This window comes from Agelaius phoeniceus, chromosome Z (genome assembly GCF_051311805.1).
Source record: "Agelaius phoeniceus isolate bAgePho1 chromosome Z, bAgePho1.hap1, whole genome shotgun sequence".
NCBI lineage: Eukaryota > Metazoa > Chordata > Aves > Passeriformes > Icteridae > Agelaius > Agelaius phoeniceus.
The window spans coordinates 82186830-82208015 of NC_135303.1; the positions used below are offsets into that span (position 1 = coordinate 82186830).

Consider the following 21186-nt stretch of genomic DNA (forward strand, 5'->3'; position numbering starts at 1 on the left):
CTGACATCAAAACACATCCCTCTGTATTTTGCAAGGCGAGAAAGGAACCATCTAGTTCACATCACATACGTGCAAAGCTCCAGCCTCATTCATAATTCACTCAACCAATATCTTCTGTCAATGCTCCAAAGAAACAGGACAAGAAAGATTTTTATTTCACTGGACTCCCTTTCATGATGTGGCTTCTTCACTGGCTTACAAGAGTTAGTGATTAAATAGCCAATTGCAAAACTATGGGGGAGTGAGGGAAAAGACAGAGGTTGGCAAGCCCTTACTAATGAAAAATGACTAGACTTTTCTGAAAAGTAGACATTTGAACTAATCAGAGACATCATAGAAATCCAGAAATGTAAGTCTCAGTGTAAGAGCAGCTTAGTTTATGTTTAGCTAAGTCTGTTTTCAACTTCACTTACTAAAGTATTTACATGGCCTTTCCAGAAAGTACATTCTAATTATGTGACATGTACAAGCTCTCACTTATAGAAGCAAGGAGTCAATGAAGCTGGCAAATAAAAAACATGCCAAAAACCCATTAATACGTGAAAGAAAATAGTGCTCTTAGCAATACTTGTTCAAAAAAAGGACTGATAAAACCTGAGAGAGGATAAATGCACTGCAAATGCTTCTCTACTCATTCATATACAGCAACTATTTTTTCCATATTTATATAAATAAGTCACACCTTCCAATATGAGAAAGTTGGTCATCAACTAATGACCAAAACTGAAAATTTGCATTTTCCCACTTGTGATCTTTATTTGCATGAGCTGCAGATACCATTTAATTGATTAAATAAAAATCCATGTGCATCCTATATCTAAATCTTCAAATTCTAAACTGATGAGCTAACATAAAAGAAGTATGTCTTAGGCCAGGGACACAGTTCCAAGCTCCGGGCTGCACAGCTGACTGTGTTGTGGGCATATGGGGAAGGCATAGAAGTCCTTCATGAAGGTTCCATTAGACCTCACAGGGCCACACCACAAAAATGCACACTGAATCTTTACATTCCTGACAACACACAGATGTTCTTCTTCATCTTTTTTGTAGAAGAACATAAAAGATGATTATTCTCCAGGTACTTCATTCTAAATGACAACCATCTCTTCTTAAAGGTTTGAACCCCACTACTGTGCAAGAGAAGCCTAATTACAGCTCTCATTTTCACTGAGGCTTTTATACAAAACTTTTGACTAGAATTCAGACACCACTATTGTCCCAGCTGTTGCTAAGGTAAAGGTGAACCATGGCCCATACACTACAAATACAAGGATAATCATAACTGACCATGCAGATAATCAAATGAATGAATAAAGTGAAGACTAGATTAGTGAGTCATGCTTAATTTTTTAATAGAAGTCACACAATTGGATACTGAGCGCTTTATTTTCATAACCTGTTGAACTAGAATAATTTGCAATTACATGTTCCCCTTTTCTAGGAAGGGAGTGGATTTTAAAACAGAGGTATTTAGCACACAGAAAGCATCACAGAATATTCTGAGTTGGAAGACCCACAAGGATCATAATTCAACTCATAAATAAATGGTCCACATGGGGATCAAATCCCCATTCTTGGTGTTATTATCAGCATGCCCTAATCAATTGAGCTAAATTTTACCTATCTTGAAAAAAACTATGAACTCCTCATAAAATTCAATTATTATCATTGTATCTTCTATTTACATTAAAACTAAACATTTTAGACTATCTTAAAATGAGTGTACAATGATTTTCAGCTCACTGTCTTATAAGTACATTTACAGCTGTTTGCCAATCATAAATCACTGATGCTAATAAATACATACAGAGTAAGATATAAACAACAGCACAGCTAGTAATATATATTTTTAAGGCAGTATCTTCGAGGGAAGACTAAAGCTGATCTTTGCAGTCTTTCCTGAGATGAAGCTGATAATGTGCACCTTTTAGAATGATAGCTCAATCTTTCTGCTGTGAAACATTAACATTATTTCTCAAGTCACAAGCTCATTTGGAGTTTCTTCTCAATTCTCTGCAGCTTTGCCAGAATCTATTTGCTTTTTCTTCCAAACTGAAAGTTATTTTAGCACAAAGGGGACATAAAAACTACACATCTTTTTGGGGATATTCTAACAATTCAAAAGCATCAAAAATTAAGGATGGCACCCTTCTAATTTCACTCACATGTCATCTGAAGAGAAACCAGAAGCATCTCAAACAGATCAGGCCTCAAATACCTTAGATTTGCATCAAGACTGACATATACACACACTAAAGTAGGATTAAGGACTAGCTAATAGTCTTTCATCCTTATTTTGGATGCCAAGGCTCCTATACAGGCAGGCACACTAACCACTGGTAGCCACTTGTCCAGGCCATGAAAATACTGAGTATTTGTCCTGTTTTCCAACAGAATAATTGCTAATTTACCAATCTCTGTGATTAAACATACCACAAAGAGTAGGACACCTTAGCAGAAAGGTAAAGATCTGTTCCTGTGTGAACAGGTTGTTTATATCCAGAAAAAAATAAACTCTTTACATTAAACTCACAGGATATGATTGTGGGACACATCTTAATTCACAATCCTTTTTTCTCTTCAAGAGTTGCCATGGGAGACCATAAATTAGAGCCTGCAGAATCTCACAAGTGGCCTTCCCAGGCCAAATGTTTGAGATTATTGTCTGCATGTTTTGGCACACAAGAAATACTAGTGTTGAAGACATAGATTTATCCTGACAGCAGTATTCTGTATAGTACTGAACCCCTATTTCACATAATCCAACATTCACTTACATTTGTGTCTTCCAGGTTCATATTACAAGGAACTTGAGCTCCCCCCACTGCTAATTATTCCTACTGTTTACTCATAACAACCATTCTCTTCTACATTTTCTAAGACACTAACTGTCAAGTAGGTACTTCTTATTTCTAAAAGATTTTAAGGTGAATTCTCAAAGACAACTCTTCACTTTTTCAGTGGACAAGTATCTGAGTTATTACCCTCACAAATATGAAAGTATTTTACACAGGTGTTTCTATTAAAAAAAAAAATCTTTCAAGTTATCTGATGCTAATTAACACACCACTGATAAGTGTGTTAGTAAGGTAAATTAGTGCTGAATTTATTAAACTATGTTCAGAGTTCAGAGAGTTACTGCAAAACAATCATAACTGGGAGCCCATCACTACATTTCATCAATTAGGACTCCAGACCACAACCCACTCCCCCTTCATTCCCCCAAAATACAAACATCTTTAACTTACAAAGATTCATAAAACAATTAACAATGATTATGAAAGAAATTAATCAACCACAGAACAATACTAAGTAACTACAACAGGATCACAAAGCTATTGTTACCCTTAATGGGCAAATCTAGCCTAAAAATTATCATGTCTTATCTAAAGAAAAAAGGAGCTATTTTGTCTGATGTGCACCCACTATTTACTACTATAATAACTGAATTAATAAAATAAATTTTCTATTGTATGTGAATACCCTAACATTAAGGTTCTTGTTACTTCTTATTTAAGGAAGCAAATATGTTGATATCAATTTCTAGTAATCACATCTGTGTAAACCATGGATTACTGAAAGTAATCCATTCACAAAAGTATAATTTTAAAGCACTATGAATGAACCTGCATGTAAGTTGATTTACAGAATGTTTATAAATCATAATCATGCACAAGAAACTAAACTAAATTCTTCCTATCAAGGTAACTGTCATTTTGAAAATAAAATTTCCAAGTTCTGCACAGCACGTTTAATGTCTTTGGTAACTGATGCTGTTTCTATAGCATCACCCTTAAAACTAAAGTATGTAAATTTTCTAACTTTTGTTTGATTTATTAGAAAATAGCATAAGTATTTAAGAATCATCATAAAACCAATATTTCTGTTCTTGTTTAAAATAATTATCTGCTATATCTATAACAAGCTTTATGATATCTTCTATCAGAATTACAAAATTTGTGTACTTTACAATGAGGATTTCATCCATTTTATTCGTCCTTCCTAAAATACTTGCTCCAATTTACACCTGTATCAGTAAGTAGGGGCAGGTAGTAGACCTTAAATATTTAAATAAGTAGACCTTAAATATTTAAATAATTTAACCTTAAATATGTTTCAGGCAAATACTGTTCTTACCCAAATTTTACATAGGGCTACACAGAGTGACAGCCACACTTGAGCAAGCTGATTAGTCCAAGTAGATTACACTGTCTAGTTAACTATGCATCAGCTGACTTTCAATACTTGTACATAATGCCATGAAAAATGCAAATTAATCCAACCTTCCTTAGCCAGCAATGAAACAGGTTTAAATTAACCCAAGTTATGGTGCAATTGCCACATGCTACATATACACAATTGAACATTCACTCTAGATGAGCTTGTAATAACTTCAGATTTTCAGGACTTGTGTTGAATTCTCAGAAGTCCACCTAGAGAGTTTTTTATGAGACTTCAATGACTAATTGTTTATCAAGACATGATTAGGGATTTGCTTAATTCCATGACATGATATGTCTACTTTGAGTCTAGGAAAAAGATTTGTCAGGAATAAACACAAACATTTACAAAAAAAAAAGAGAGGGAATTCCTATTCTAAAGTCTACTAGTTCAAGGCAAGCATTTAATACACCACAAAATTAAATAAATGGTTCTCATTATTCTTTCTCCAGGTTGCGGGCTAAAATTATAGTATGATGTGAAAACTGAGAATGTTTATTTACTTTCCAGTAGTATGATGGCTTGTTCATATGTGAAAACTGAGAATGTTTACTTTCCAGTAGTATGATGGCTTCTTCATGTAATGATATTTAGTGAATTACAGACAAAACAGTCTTTACACCATTCCATTTTTATTTCAATTCCTCAAATATTTTAATTATATTTTCTATGGTAAAAAATAAATTACCTATTTTTGCAAATAACATGACTAAATTTTACATCATGCTAGATAGAATGCCAGGGGGAATTACTCCAGTGAGTAAATATGCAGAGTCATAACTCTAAATAACCTTTTATAATAGTGACTCTGGAGTGCACAGTGTGTTCCTACAACTCTCTAAGCCATTAGTCACCTAAATTATCACCAGAAAAGCTCACCTACAACCTTGCTTCAGCATATGTCAGTACCAAGCAGCTCAACACCTGTTTTACCCGTACGTCTGGGCAAGACCTTCAGAGTAAGAAAGTCCAGTCATAAACATGCTTTGAACATACCTAACCTAACATAACCTAATCCATAGAAAATGGATTACTTGGCACTGTGTACTAGCCACTGCCTCCAACACTTCATTTAAAATCTCAGGAGGACAGACATTGAACACTTGCTTGAGGTATCTGACAGATTCTGAAATCCTCCTCAGTAGCAGGACATTCAAACATGCATTTGTCGCTATCTCTTAGTGCCTTTGACTGGCTTTTTATTTTATGGGGAGGTGACCATTCCCTTCTCCTGCTGCTGAAGGAATACCACATCACAGTGCAAAGAAAATGAATTAGAACAGGGCAAAAACCAGAAGGAGAGAATATGATTTTCAAATAAAGTGTTTCAAACTGAACTCCAGGATGCAAAAATCTCTTCAGTGTTTTCTATCAACTAACCAACCATTTTGCATCTTTCACATCTTGACTGACATTCAAGGGGTGACCTTTTCAATAGCAGTAGAAATCAAGATTGTAAATTTCACTTATTGCACTCTAACAGCTATTTTACAAGACAGTGCTTAGAAATGCATCACACTAAATGCATTGCTGTATGTTAAAACTCTTACTATTAAAAACGTTAGAAGCATGACATCCTCTAAAGCAGAGCATTCAGCACTGAAAAGTTGATATCAACAAATACTAAAACATTACTTTTTCTGAGTATTGACTCAAAAGTTTCTAGACTTTTACAGGAAATCCCCCACCCCCAGGTTGAAAGTCTTTGCAATGTCAATCAAGAGTTAAATGTCCTTTGCCTCCAAGAATTCTGACATGGTCCTTGGATTTTATGTAATTGTGTAATACTTCTCTGTCATCCCTAGGCCCAATCTTCCTCCAGCTTACAGGAGGATCTGCTCTGGAAATGAATCAGAGTCTATTCGTAAGACTGTAAGGTCTGTTGTACACATGACACTTCAAGTCCAAACAAAGCAAATATGAAGGGAAAGAGGCTTCAGATCAGATAGCAGGAAACAGAAAAACACCACTCTTGGGAATCTCATTCTATTTTTATTACCAATGGCAAATATTTCTGTGTTCCTTTTATCCTGCAGGCTCCAAAGCCTAATTTGAACAAGCACTGATTAGTCATATTTGTAACCAAAATTAACAAAATCTGTTCTACTATTACCATATAAATCATGATACAAAAAAACCCAAAAAAGCCAGTTAATTTAAAAAAAAGCCAGTTAATTTAAAATTAAGGTTCTACACTTGTTCCAGTTAGACTTCCAAGATAATGAAGATCAACTTTTTCATCTCAGTACTCAACTTATGTGATTACATACTACTCTCAAAAACATTTTAAAAATAAGCATTTGAGGAGCTTAATTGTGGAATTACAATATTCCAGTACAGACCACAGAAGAGCCTATGAGGAAATTAAGACTTCTGTCTCTGGAGCAGGGTTTCATGATACAAAACAATTCAGGCAAAAGGCTACACACTGAACACCAAAGAGAATCAAAATGTTTAATCATAAAATACAGGACTGAAAGCAATCTCTAGTTTATCCCTTTCTCCAAGGCAGAACCAACAATACCTAAGGCAAATACTTGGAGGAAAAAACCTGTTGTATGTAAAAAAAAAAAATTAAAAAACACAATTCAACTTATTTTACACAATCACTGAAATAGACATCCTGTTGTCAGTAAAAAAGGGATTACAGATTTAAGAATACCACAATGCATTCAGAAAGGTGGCACACATACCTATAGAGGTAATCTGAACTACAGAATCTCCTATAATTAGCTCTTAAAAGAAGTAGTCTAAATTTCTGAGCTTTTTTTTTCCTAAGTAATTTTCTGAGTTTAGGGAAAAAAAAAAAAAAGACAACTCAAACAATGAATTCCTCTGTGTGAAATAATGCTTCTTTGCCCAGCCAATCCTTGTTTTGTTCTTCTGGCTTCTCAGGCAATTTCTTCTCCTTCCCTTCTCTGGCCTCTCTCAGAACACACTTCCCATCCGTTCTCATCCCTGAAATGCTTTCCTTGAATGTACAAGCAAATCCACAGTATCTTTTTGCCTTTGCTTCTTGATAAGGTTGTTTCATAACATCTCTTCCTTTATCTTTCTTAAGGCCGCTTGTATCTGCCCCACCAGCTCCTTTGTCCAGCCACTACAGTTCAGTCATTATTTCACAGAACAACAGAATGAATCTGGCTTGGAAGGAACCTTAAAGGTCATCCTCCCTGCCATGGGCAAGTACAGCTTCCACTAACTCCATCCAACCTGGCCTTGAACACTTCTAGGGATGGGGCAGCTACAATTTCTCTGGGCAACACATTGTCTCACCACTCTCAAAGTAAGAAATGCCTTCCTAAAACCTAATCTAAACCTTCCCTCTGTCGTCTGAAAGCTATTCCCTGCTGTCCCAGCACTTTGTGCCCTTGTAAAAGATCCCTCTCCAGCTTTCGTGAAATGCTCCACTTAGATACTGAGAAGTGCTATGAAGTCTCTCCCCAGAGCCTTCTTTTCTTCAGACATTCCCAATTCTCTCAGACTGTCTTTATAGCAGATGTGCTGATCATCTTAAAGCTCTGCTCCTTAAGAACTTCAAAGCTCCTACCTTCTCCCAATTCCTACCCTTCAAACTCCATTTCCTCCCCATCCATCTAAGTCCAGGTCCAGTCCACTGCTCTCCTTCTCCATATGCTCATCCTTCCATCCATCTGCAATTTCTCTTCATTTCTTTTATACTCTTATATTAATCTGCATTGTGAATAAGCAGAGAATGGAAACCATAAAACTAAGAGTTTGTACATCTATCTCACTGCTTAGAACTTTTTAGGAAAGCTCTGTTGTGCACACAAAGTTTTTCAACAATAGCACCTACAATCAGAGAAATCAGTTAATTTTTTAGACACTAATAATTTGCCCAATTTTCTGAAAGCTTTTCAAATAGCAAATAAATTTACATCCTTATGTAAAAAGTTAATTCACACTGAAATTCTAAACTCCTTTTCCCAAAGAACAGCTTGAAAAAGAGGTCAGGAATAATTTAAAAGTATTTTTTCTTCCATCACAATCCTTAGAAGCCAGTGAACCATGTTCACTTTGAACATTATTCAGATAAGAAGTCAATAAAGGGCATTCACTCAACATAGAAGATTTTGGCCCAAATGACTGAAGTTTATCAAAGTCAGAAGTAAAATCATTGCCTTTAAATAGTACATCAGTAATCAGGAAACAGAGGAGAACCAGTCCTACCTACATGCAAGGAGTAACATGCATTCTTAAAGTCAGTTAGTAACTCTGTTAAGCAATGCTTCAAATCCTTGACTGCCAAATTTTAAAAGGATAAATGAAATTGTGCTATGTTACAGGTTATGCCTCAACATGAGTTTTTAAAAGAAACTGCCAGGAAGAGACAACCACTACCGAGCATGTTAGTAGAAGAAAAAATCCATTTTCCATTAATTCAAAAGAAAGGAAAAAAAAAGGAAATATAGCATTCACACAGTAAAAAGCAATTACATCACCTTAGTTTTAAGGAGAAACTTAACACATCACCAAGCAGATTTAAAATTTTTCCTTCAGAAAAAAACATTACAAAGTTTAAAAAAATCAAAGATTTTAGATCTTCACAAAGAACTCCCTGTAAGTTCTCCCCACAGTCTCATTAGAATCTCATCAAGACTTGTTCAGCTTTTACACTACAAAAAGTGTGTAAAGAATTCTTTTACACTACAAAAAGTGTCATGAGAACCTAAAAATAATCATAAGAACCCCACAGGTTCTAGATTATTTTTTCTATAGCAATTTTTTTAAGTCAGGTGCTGTACATAGCATCTGGTGAGGGCCCTCCAAATTCTTCCTGCTATTCTCAATAGCCAGAAAACATATCTGAAGAAAAAGAGAAAGCAACACATCTGAATGGAAAATAACATGCAATGCAGACAGTCATATTAAGTCATAAGACTTGAAAACAAAATTTCAGAGATGGAGTATTTGCAACCTCATCCTTTCGGAGGTCAACATAGAGGAAAGACTTAAGTTCAAACATGAGAGATAGAGATTGCATTAGCACAGACATATGTTTGTTATTCAGTGAGCTTGAGGGAAAAAAAAGGGAGAAAAAAGGTTAGTACTACAAAAACAAGCATAGAAGTATTAAGAAATGTTAGCGTTATGGTTGCTTGTACCTATATTTTAGCTCCTTGTGCATTGTGATACTCATTGATTAGATGATCATATAAAAAGTAAAAGGAGGTGCCTTATGTGGAACATGACACTTCCCTACTAAGGAATTTGAATAAAACACAGTTAATAAAACCAGTTCACCGAGAAGTTTCACATTCAAGACATCTTTTGCCGAAAACTGACTTTTATGAAAAACAACTCTTAAAAACAATCAAAACCAAAAGCAGAAAAACCAAACAAACTAACAAAAAGCCTCCACAAATGTACTCTCACAGAAAATCTGCACAAGACAGAAAGGAAATAAGTTAATAAGACTAAAGGGCTACTTAGCCTGCCTGTTCCGTAATGTACTCACAGTCCCTGAGCCACGCTTTGAGCATGATACAAAAAGCCAAAGGGGAAGAAAAAAGTTCAAGAACTTTTGTGCCTGATACAATTACACACTTGGGGCTGGACTTCCTATATCCCCGAAGCAATCTTCTGGCTAGGAAGGCACTTACTACACCTCAGAACAGCCTTGCTTCACTAACAGTCTTAGAGGAGCCTGACAACTGACTGACATCACAGTCGTCTGACCACTGGGTGTAGAGGTGGGCTCTCAAGCACTCTCATCATGTGCAACAATTATCAGGCCAAGAGCCAGAGCTTTATCCCCAAGAATCCCAACCCCGTGCTTAGGATACCTTCCAACAGGAAGTAGCAATCCTAGAGAGTAACAGTAACATTTTGTATCTCTGCATTCAATATTGTAGCCACAACAGTTAATTACTGCTCTATTTGAGTTAATGATCTACCCTGTTCTCTCTTCTCCCCAATACACTTTAAGAGATAGAGGGTGATTCTTTTTTAGGTTCTCAGGACAGGCAGTCTGTTTTTTTCCAACTGTTGGCATGATCAAAAGAGTTGAAATTTAATAGATATTTAAGGCCTCCAGTGAAAGACCATTCTACACTCGGGGTTTCAGGAGGAGCCTAACAAGTTGAAGTGCAGAACATACATGACCACAAATAAGGCCAACAAAAACAATGTTATGAACTTCCTAAGTGCTGTAAAGTAACTTTAAAAATCTGAAGAGGAAAGCATGTCACAATAGATAAGATTTATAAGCTTTTAAAATTCACTATTTTGATTCCATTTCAGTCTTTCATCTATAAAATTGAAGAAATCTTTTAGAGATGTGCAAAAACAAAGCTCTCTGAAGTCTGCGCCTTGTTTTGAGATAACTCTACAAATTAAAATATGAAAACACTTCAGCCTTCCTGAAAGACTGGGATGTACACAGCAGGTAATAAGGCAACAGGCTACACACTGAATGATAAGTATATAAACTAGGTTATAGGAGTGGTCAGCTGGCATTTCACTGCACTGGATGAGGCACTGAACTGGGGCTGCAAGGGAAGGGTTGAATACTGTGGTGCAGTTAAAGGCCCAGCTCTCACTTTGCTGTTTCCTTATAGGACTCCCTTATTTTGCAGCCTAGGGTTTTCTGACACTGTTCCTCTAAAATGCATTGCATGTCTACACATACACACTACTACAAAAACCAGAGTGCTTCAAATCAAACCACAGCAACAAAACGAAAAATTTAATTATCTACTCATATAAAAAGAATCTGAGATCTCTGATTACTTACACTTAAAACTATACAAATTCTAAAGAACACAAAATTAACTTTTTCTAGAATTTTTTATGACTTCAACATGAAAACTGGTCTTGGATATTTACATTCTTTTGAAGTTATTTGTGCAGACCAAGTAATCACCTTAAAATACAGTATTAACCATATTCAATCTGACTGGAATCCCTTTTAGTTTCCACATACAGATGGACCAAAATCCTTTCTTCCCTTCCTTTTGCTGGGGAGATTTTCTATAGCTAACAGTAGGGGCAGGAAGTGAAACACAAATCAGGTCCTGCACAATCTCCTCAAACTCAATTTCCTTACTCATGGGGTGTCATACATGTCAATGTAAAGCACTTCTTTTGCACCTTTTGGGGGTCAGGATCAGCTACTAAAAAGTATGTTTGCAATACAAAGAAAATAAAAATATAAATGTAGATGAGTTATATTAAGGAGTTTGCAATTGTTAAACACTTGTTTTCTTAATTTCAAGAATACTTTTTTATTATTAAAAGGGATCGTTATTGTACGGAGTTATTAGCAACAATATACAGGTATAACCAATTTCAAGCATTTCCTTGCAGATATCTCTCTAGAACTAAGTGCTCATTACTGCTGATGTTTCAAAATCAGAAGCTAACCTAACCTGAATTACTTCTAATAAAGGCAAATGAAAAAGATCTAAAATAAGTGTGGTCATTTTAATATGGCTATAAATGGCCATTTTTTCAAATGTTAAATATTCTTAGTGTTTTGTGATACTAAATAACCACCCTAACACCTGAAGACCCACCTCACACCTACCAGTCAACAAATTCTAAAGCTACAACTACTCATGTTTTTCTGAATAAGTATGTCCATGGTTGTTATCCAAATTACACACATTCATGAATATTGTGCACTCCTCTAACATACTTTCTAGAAATTATAAAGTTGTGAATTTGAAGACTTGATTTCTTTCCTAGATATTCAGGATAAAAGTACATATTTTTCTCTCTAGTTACAGCAATTATCCAGAAACTTCATATGTCTTGTGCAACTTTTATGAAATATTAATATAAATGTGGTATAATCAGTTAAACATTTTGTAATATAATAGACATGAAAGTCCAGTCGCCACAGAACATATAAAAACAGGAATAGGATCCCAAGCTTAAATCAATCCACATTTTTCACCTAGTATCCTCCAAAATATAGTTTATTTATATTGTAGAGGACTATATACACAAAACATTTAGGATTAAAGTTATATTACCTAAATAATCACTAACAAACAAATTAATAAAACAACACAAGCAAACAAAAAGTTCTCTCCTAAGGAAATTACTATCTATGGCCTTGATTCTGCAAGAAGAATTGTATGAACATTTATGTACATGGAGTCTCAAGCATAAGGTTTCATGGAGTACCTGTGCTCTTATGTAGAATAATGATTTTCAAAAGGACTTAGGTATATAATTTGGCTTCTCTGATCTGTCTGTTGCTTCTAAGTCAAAACTTAAACATTGCAAATTTAAAAAAAAAAATTATTTTACTGACATTTCTGTTTCTATGTTTTGATTTTTAGAAAGTATAAAACCAGCTTTAATCAACAGCAAAAGTTTTCAGGAAGGGATTTTTGTTGGAATAACCTTAGGTAAAATGTTCAAGAAGTTGAGAGGAAAAAAACAACTTGTGCAGAGGAAGTAAATTCAAAATGCAAAAAGCAGGAAAAAAGTACAAAATAAAATGTAGAAAGAAGCATTTTTCTCTTTTTGATAAAATAATAGTTACAACTAACATCTCGAGAATAATTAATTTTGCATTTCCATAACATCAATAAAATAAATACATTGTCCTTAGGCAGCTAGCTGTTGTGATAAACACTTAGTAGAAGCTCTTAACATCAGGGAAAAAGTAGTATCAAAGTGTCACAGGCCTGCTTCACGCATGCACACACACACTCTCAAATATGCTAAAACATGCAACTCAAAAGAAAAATAAGTCCTCTTATAAATATCTCAACTTTAAATATTTCAGTAAAACAATATAAACTGATCAAGCAACTAATTCAAGATTAACCACATACGGCTCATAAGAACAAACCCAAAAAACTAATTACAAATAAAAATAGACATCTTATATTTCCCTTTATAAATACAACTATTCTTCATTTCAGAAAAGTGCATCCGTTCCGGTTAAAAAAAAAAAATTAAAAAAAAAAAAAAAAAGGGTGCTGTAAACACAACCACACAACCCTGGCAAGATAAACTTGACAGGAACTGTGTAACTACAGTAGCTCATTTCCTGCTCATATCGAGAATATTTAAAGCAACCCTCCTTAAATGAAAAATCAGTCAGAAAAGTTCACTACTGTTAGCTTAACAAGCACATTCTTCTTGGAACGGCAGCTGCCTGAAACACAGACGCAAGAAATGCTAGGGCTGTAATGTCGCTTCCTGATGATGAAAACTACCCAAGAACTACAACTACTTCTGCAAAGCCCTTTCTTTCCTGCGAAACAGAGTTACACTCGGTCTCCACGTACACTACGGGGCAAAAGCAAATAGCAACTCCGCTGTTACACACCGAGGAGGGGACAGTTAGAGACGACTAGTTGCTCACTCTGCATTTCACAAAGTTTAAAAATAAAAAGCTGCTTTTTCGAACTGTAAATGGTTCCTCTCCACGCACGTAGGCCTGAGGCCCTGTTGCAAACAGTGTCTAACAGGACCAGGCAGCACAAAGACAGGAATGGGAGATTAGTGGGAGGAAGGGAGGCCGGGATTGGGGCTCAGCAGGATCTTCTGGCTTTTTAAAATTCAAACTGCTCCCTGACCAATACAAATCACGGACACGCTACTGACTACTACACGGATTTACAGCATTAAAAACACGCCTTCTACGTGACAGCTATATTAACTTCATCCTTTTAAACATGTACCAGGGCACGCAGGAGGCACGATAGCAGAGTTTCATTTACAAGACTCTGAACACAATGCATCAGAAAGTTACTCTATTAGATATAGTAACCACGTATTATAACAGCAAATCTACCTGAACAACTAAAAACCCTGCTGAAAGTGTAACAAATTATGTAATATCAACAATCGTTTGCCACTAACAAAATTCCTCTCTACAAGGATGAAAACTTTGTATCTTAAAATTTCCTGCAGCTATGTAATTTCTGTGGAAGCATTTTTATTAGTTCACAGGGTGTTTGTTTAAATGTGCCTGAGTTTTTAGCAACATTTACAACTCCACCATTTATAAGTACAAGATTTACTTTATTGTAAATCAGCTAGTATTTATTTATAAAGACCTGAGACTAATAAACAGTCATTTTCAAAACACAGTTGACCTGTAAAAATTACACCTAATTACATATTCAAACATCATGGACACAAACAGCCAATAACAACCTCAGGATCTCAAAGTGATATAGCCTGACAAGAAAAGATGACACTTTTTAAGCATTCCTCACACTTCACTTAAATAAATTTATGCGTGACTCTCGAGTACTTTGGTTAAGATCTCATCTTCACCTTGGTCCCTTAAATGTCACAAACACAGCACTTTACACACGATCCCTTGCCTGTTTTCCGTTTGCTAGAAGCAGAAAATGGTATTTCTTCCTTTAACATATATTCCTGTAGCGTAATCAGGACACAGACACCAAAATTGTGTGGAGTACCTGATACAATATGCTATGCTATCTGTATTTCTTGGGTCTGCAGGTGTTCGTGTTGTGTCAATCATCCTTCAAGCACTATTTTATGCTATAAATATACTAAGTCATTAAAATACTAATCAATAATGTTATTTAGAAATGAAACATCTGCAAATTATAAAACCAAAAGCATTTAAACTTTTGAATGTTCAGAACACACTTGTTTAGAAGAATAAGGTAATAGCAAAGACAAGTGGCATTTTTGTTCCAGAGTATTTACATTGTCTCTCCTCCCCTATGCCTCCACTTCTGCCCCACTTCAGAGGGCTCTCTGCTCTGGGACCCTCCTTCCTTGCCCTAGGTGAAGTTGTAAATATGGAAAAGGATCAGTGCACATTTGCGACTAAATGTATTGTTTCCTCCTCCTCCTCCTGCTCTTTTCGGGTTGAGGCCTGTCACTGAGCAGCCGCTTCGCCTTTCTAATCCCCGAGCTGGAGTAAAGGCGCTGGCCGGCGGGCCTGCGCCCTCCGCCGGGCCTGGGCCTCCCGGCAGCCCGGCACGAACCAACCTCCTCCGCCAAACCCGACCGAGCAGGAAGGGGGGCTGCGAAATAAACACCTCCGGTTGCCACTTACTCCCCTCTACCCCGGATAACAGCTAATCCCCTCTGCTCCCGGCAGTGCTGGGCCGCTGGGCTGAGAGGCCCGGCCCGCTGCTGGAGAGGGCAGGGAGGGGAAGGGGAGACAAGGAGGGGGGATTACCTGAGCAAATCGGCGTCTGAATCCAACGAGAATCCGAGAGAGGGGGAGAGAAATCCGCCCCCCTCCCTCCTCAGAGGAGCCGCCGCCGCCGCTGGGCCGCCGCCGCCGCCGCGGAGCAGGAGGAGGAGGGGAGATAATATAACAACAATAATCCGGGCCGGGAGGGGGGCTGGCTCCTCTTCCGTCTCCTCCTCAGTGCAGCGAACATGTAGAGCCGGGGGGTGTGCGGCCGAGGCAAATCCCTTCCCCCCGAGCCTGCTTCACAACATCAACACGGGTCGGGCCGCGCCGCGCCGAACCGGTTCCGAGCCGCGCTCCGAGTCGGGGAGAGCGGAGGGTGGCCGAGGGGCAGCGCTGCCAAGGGGCCGCCGCCGCCGCCGCTCCCTCCGAGAGTGCGAGCGCAGGAGGGCGGGGAGGGGCGGCCTGGGCACGGTGAGTCGGTACCGAGCGGGGGGGCAGAGGGAGAGAAGGGCGAGGAGGAGGAGGAGGGGGAAGGATCCTGTGTGTGTCTCTCTCGCTCCCTCTCAGAACAAAATGCCGACCGGAAGTGCAGCGGCAGGAATGACTCCCTCCACCGGCGCCAAACACCAGCAACCTCCCCCTTCCCTCCGCTGCCTCCTCCTCGCCCGATCGCTCCCTGGCTCCACCAACGCCGCTTCCGCCGCTGCAGCTGGAGGGGCTCCCTTGCCTCGCCTCTCCGGGCAGAGCTTCCCCTGCGTAGCTCCTCTCCCTGCTGCACGACCTTCTCTTTTTTCCCCCGTTTTTTTATTTTCCCCCTCCTCCCTGCCTTTTGGTGCGCGGAACGACACCGAAGTTTATGCTTAAGCCTGCGCTGAGGATTTGTGAAGAAGGGATTCTCTTGGAAAAAGAATACACGTTTTGGTGTTTATTTTTCTGTCCTGCCTAAGCATGGTGGAGAGGACGAGGAGGAGGACTGCAAAAGGCTGCCTCGCAGGAGGCAGACCTGGAAAGGGCCTTAAACTGAACCCCCAGAGGCGGCAGCCCCTGGAGGTGGGACACTCGCTGGAGTTACTGTCGCCGCTCATGCCTTCTCTGTGGATGTGAGAGGCCGCGCCGCAGGAACCGAAACACCCGCTGCTCAAAGCATTGCCGGGGCGAGGGATTTCCAGATGGACATACGAAAAGGGAGTGGCTTTCAAAAACGGGCTTTTTGCACCAGCACCGGGGAAAATACTGATGGTTCAGGTGAAATGTCCTTCGCTGGAGGCTGAGGCTCCACCGCCACTAGATTTACTGGAAATGTTTTAATTGTATGTTGTGAAGGAGTGTTTGGAGAAAGAGCATGTCCTAATCTGAAAGACTTTCTGGTGTTCCTCTCTACAGGTAAAACAGAATAATCATAACACAGGATAATAATGAAGAAGCATTTATATGCCATGAAATAACTATGTCTTTTAATACTCACTTAATGTCGTTTGCTGCTCAGTACTTGGACAAAAATCCTTTCATTTCTAGAGGAAGCACTCCTTGTCTGTCGACTCCAGGAATCAGCTGGACACAGCTGTAAATACCCTGTGACATATAAACACACCCTTTCAGCGCTGGATAAATGTTATTTGCACTAAGGGATGAAATCTTACACCAGTGCACCTGATCTCTCCAATGCTTAGGAGTTTTTGAATTATGCTGTCTTTAATATAGACTTCAAATGCTTCTCTTATGCTTAAACTACTACAAAATTCATAATTTTGGATGAATCAAAGTTTGGTTTATAAGTGTATTTTTTTTTTGTTTGTTTTTGTTTAAAAGTACAGAAGTGAAGGCGGCACTGGAAAACATGGTAATTCAGTAGTGGAAATACTATTATTCTAATGGCACATATTAACAGAGACAGAGTAAACTGGGTTCTGAAAAAGATGTATTACAGATCTTTGTTCCAAGTCAATATAAAAGGTCCCAATCCTATAATCGTTTATGCATTTATAACTTGAAGTTATCAATTCAAAATAAAGGTAAATAATTGGTGTTGCAAATGAAGTGTGTCCTTAAGTCTTTGCACTTAATTTAATACATTGCAACTCTGTAACTCAAGGGGAAAACTATTTACGTTGGAAATAAAATATAAATTAAGGAACTACCTATCTGGAGTTCATGTAGCATATATATGTGTACTTATACATCTATGAATTTCCAGAAAAATGTAATTCTAAAATTACAAAGCTCAGGACTACTATTTCAATCTACTTCTAAATGATTGTTACCAACTCATGTTGATGGAGTCTTTCTGTAATTTTAGTAATCTATTTAAATAATTATTTTTTTCTTAGTTGGTGAATTAATATGTAAATAAAATACAGAACACTGAATTTTTAACTTTCAAATGCCAAATATGTTTTTTTATGGTTCTATGGTCAGGCACAACACCTATTTGATTATGTTTCAATGAGAATATCACTAGACCATTTAATGCTTTTAAAATACCACTCAACTAAAAGAACTTGTAGAAATGGCTATTTTACTTGAGTACTATGCTGTATTACCTGCACAAAAGAACAACTAATTTAAACCATTAAGAGAGAAGATGGTGTGTAACACACATGGGCAAATCAGGGTTTTATTTTCCTTAAGGGAAATAAAATATTTTTATTCCACTTTTTAAAATGAAAGATCAAATTATTTGACTGCATTCAGACAAGGGGTTCCTTGTATTCTGCTTCAAAAGCTCACTCAGAACAATCTATTGCAGAATGGATGTTCACTATATTCCTAAAAGCACTTTAGTATGCATAGGGTTCATGTCATTATGCCTGAAATGACCAGAGAAGTGATAAATCAAGTATTTCAGATTACCTGATAACTACTGCAAAAGCCTTTAAACCTTATTTCTGTTCCAGGCCTTAGTCATGGGGTGGGGATAGCCCTAATCTTTATGGGAGGAGCTATGCAGCCATGCAACCATGACTGTAGCACACTAAGGAGCATACACTGCATGAACAAAGCTGGTTGCAGTGTGGAGAAGGGCAGAGCTCTCTGAATTCCCCTGGCAAATCCACACCTATGTAGTCTAGAAAATGAACTGCAAGTTTCAGGGTAAAAGCTTTAGAACCTAATCCTGCTCCCTTTGATGTCCAGGGCAAATGCATCTTTTGCCCAAAACAAATGACTGAGTTTCCATAAATTTAAGCTATTTATCCAATCTGTTACTCTCAGACTCGTTTTTTGTTCTTCAAAATAAATCTTAATTCAAAAGGCAGGAATTAAAGATCTTCATGGAGAGAGCACTCAACCAATTTTCACAAAATATATGGAAAGCTGTAGGTATGTCTCTTGCTGCTGTTTACAACTGCTGCTGCTGTGTACTGAGATAAGCTTTATAAATGCAAAGATAGCATTGCTGAAAGCAGAGAAGGGACCTCTTTTGCCCTCCTCACTCTGATGTTAACTTCCCTGAATGCTACATGTTGTTATTCAGCTTCATAAATTATGGACACCATGCAATACTGGAGTAAAAATTCACCTGGCACCAATGTTTTCTTAGATATGATTGTTGGAATTTGATTTTTTTCTGTAGAATAAATGAAAAATGCATTGTTTTTTAACATTTTTGTCTCTTTAGGGGCCAGTATAACATTCAAGTACCTGTCATTTTAAGTTATGTGATGCGCAAGCACGGTGCATTCTGTTTACCTCCTAGTAATCTACAGGTATGTAGATTACCCATATTTACAGTATATGTATTTCTAGGTAGATTTTTTAAAATAGTTAGGACATGTCAGTAAAATATATTCTTAAATTATGACTGTTTATTTCATATACCCTCTCAACTGGACAGAACTTTCCTATAAAAAGTGCTGCTTTGTTATCTCAATACAGTAACACAATAATTAGCTATCATCCTAAATTTAAGTACTCTATTTAGAATCTGGTGTTAAGTCTGGATCACACAGTGATTAAGAAGAATTTAATAATGTACACTGTATGACAAGGAATACAAAGTTATGTTCTTTGCTTTGCCTTTAGTTCACTGAACAAATAATAACACCATGTAACTGTAAATTGACTGGGGGATATTCACTGTGAAAAGTAAGCAATCTGAATATGAGACTCACAGTGGTACAGGTTAAATAAAAAGCCAAAGAAGCCTGAGGAGTCAAATATTTGTATGGCTACTTGCTTTAAGTTTACAACTTCATGGAGACTACTGATTTTTATTTATTTTTCCTGGTAAGCCATATGGAGGTAGTATTTTTTCCTTCTTCTAGTTATTTAGCTTAATTGACTAACAGGAATTTAATATTAAATTAAATGGTACTTTTTAATTTTAAGTGACTCTCTACCATGTTAAGAACGAGCTTCTGTTTGTACACAGTATGAATTCTACGGCAGGCATATATATTAAAATGTACAATAATGTTTCTATGGAGAAAAAATGAGAAGACAAAACTCTGGTACTTTCATTTGAATGTTAAAGTCAACTCTTGATTATGCAAAGTACTAGGGATTCTGAATAAAGTTAAAATAAAGACAATTAAAACATGTAATTTATACTATAAAATATATATAAGACATATTATATAATTGAAAAAAGGCCAAAAATAGACTGCTGGACAAGTAGACTGTCCCAGAATTGTTATATCAGGGCCATAAAACCAGACCTAACAGAAGCTGACTATTTAGGGAAGATAAATGATCAGTTACACACTGCCAATGATGTTCTTTAGGCTCTTTTCTCACCATTGCTGAACTTCAGAAAGGAAGCAGGTATCATTCCTGATACTTGCCATGATTTCCCATAATTTTTGTGGTGGTTTTTTAAAATTTTTATTTTGTTTTTTGGGGGGTTTTTATTTGTTTGTTTTGTTTATTCATTGTTATTGTTGGTTGGTTGTTTTATGGATTTTTTTTGTTTTATTTTGGGGGTTTTTTTGGGGGGGTGGTTTTTTGTTCTTAATTTGAGCATTATATAACTTTATCCTCTCAATTGTCTTGGTTTGTCTAGGCACTGGGAGGACAACTTACTGTCAGGTTAGCCACGTAAGAAATACTGTTCAGTTTCCTACGAGACTGTTGTTGAGGCCCACTATGGAAAATTTTAAGACAGAAATAAAAACATTCAGGCTTTTTTTTTTTGTTTCTCCACTTTTTAAGAAGTGAAGCTAAATCAATACAGAACTTCACAGGCCTGCAAATAAATGTGGACATTCATCTTCTGGCAAAGGTCCGAAGTTAAAAATTGGCCTTAAGGGCTGTTGTATTCAGCTCTGTATTCAGAAAGTCATACTTGTATGCATTAAAAAAAGTTGAGAATATCATAACATACCTTGCCATTCCATTTTTAATGAACTTGCCAGAAAAAGAAGATTTAAAACAGAGATATGCTTATCTATATAGCATATGTTAAAAAAAGTGTCTTGGGCTCAGGCCTTTAAAAACTGTTTCCTTGGAAGAGAGAACTTTCTGATTCTTCAGAAGTATTAATTATCCTCAGCCAAATCATGAAATGGCTACATATAAATATCAGGTTAAACATGCCTGGGACTGTTCTCTGGCATTGGAGCTTGTAGCCACCAAATGTTCCATGTTTTATCCAGGATAGTCACATGCATGTTTTGCCCATTGAGAATGGGTTATGACTAACACTAATGTCCAAATTGTGTACAGGAATTGTCTGGGAAAGTGCAAGCTGGGATGCTTTGAGCCTGTGCCAAGGTCTGCTGGAACAGATAGGCAATTTTTAGACAGATTATTTCCAATGTCCATGTATGTTCCATTTATGTTGCATTTTAGAGACACACCTAAAGCAATCTTCTCAAAGCGACTTGACAAAAGGAAGGTAAGAAGAAACTGTA

At 37.2% G+C, this 21186-nt stretch overlaps 1 protein-coding gene across 7 annotated transcripts in view; it reads right to left on the reverse strand.

Moving 5' to 3' along the window:
- NIPBL (NIPBL cohesin loading factor) overlaps window positions 1-15516 on the reverse strand; it is a 146640-nt gene extending 131124 nt beyond the window's left edge. For all 7 annotated transcript variants that reach the window (XM_054652901.2, XM_054652895.2, XM_054652900.2 and 4 more), the window contains exon 1: window positions 15377-15516. The gene's annotated coding sequence lies outside the window, so the exon portion shown is untranslated. The remainder of the gene's footprint in view (window positions 1-15376) is intronic.
- Window positions 15517-21186: the final 5670 nt, after the last annotated feature.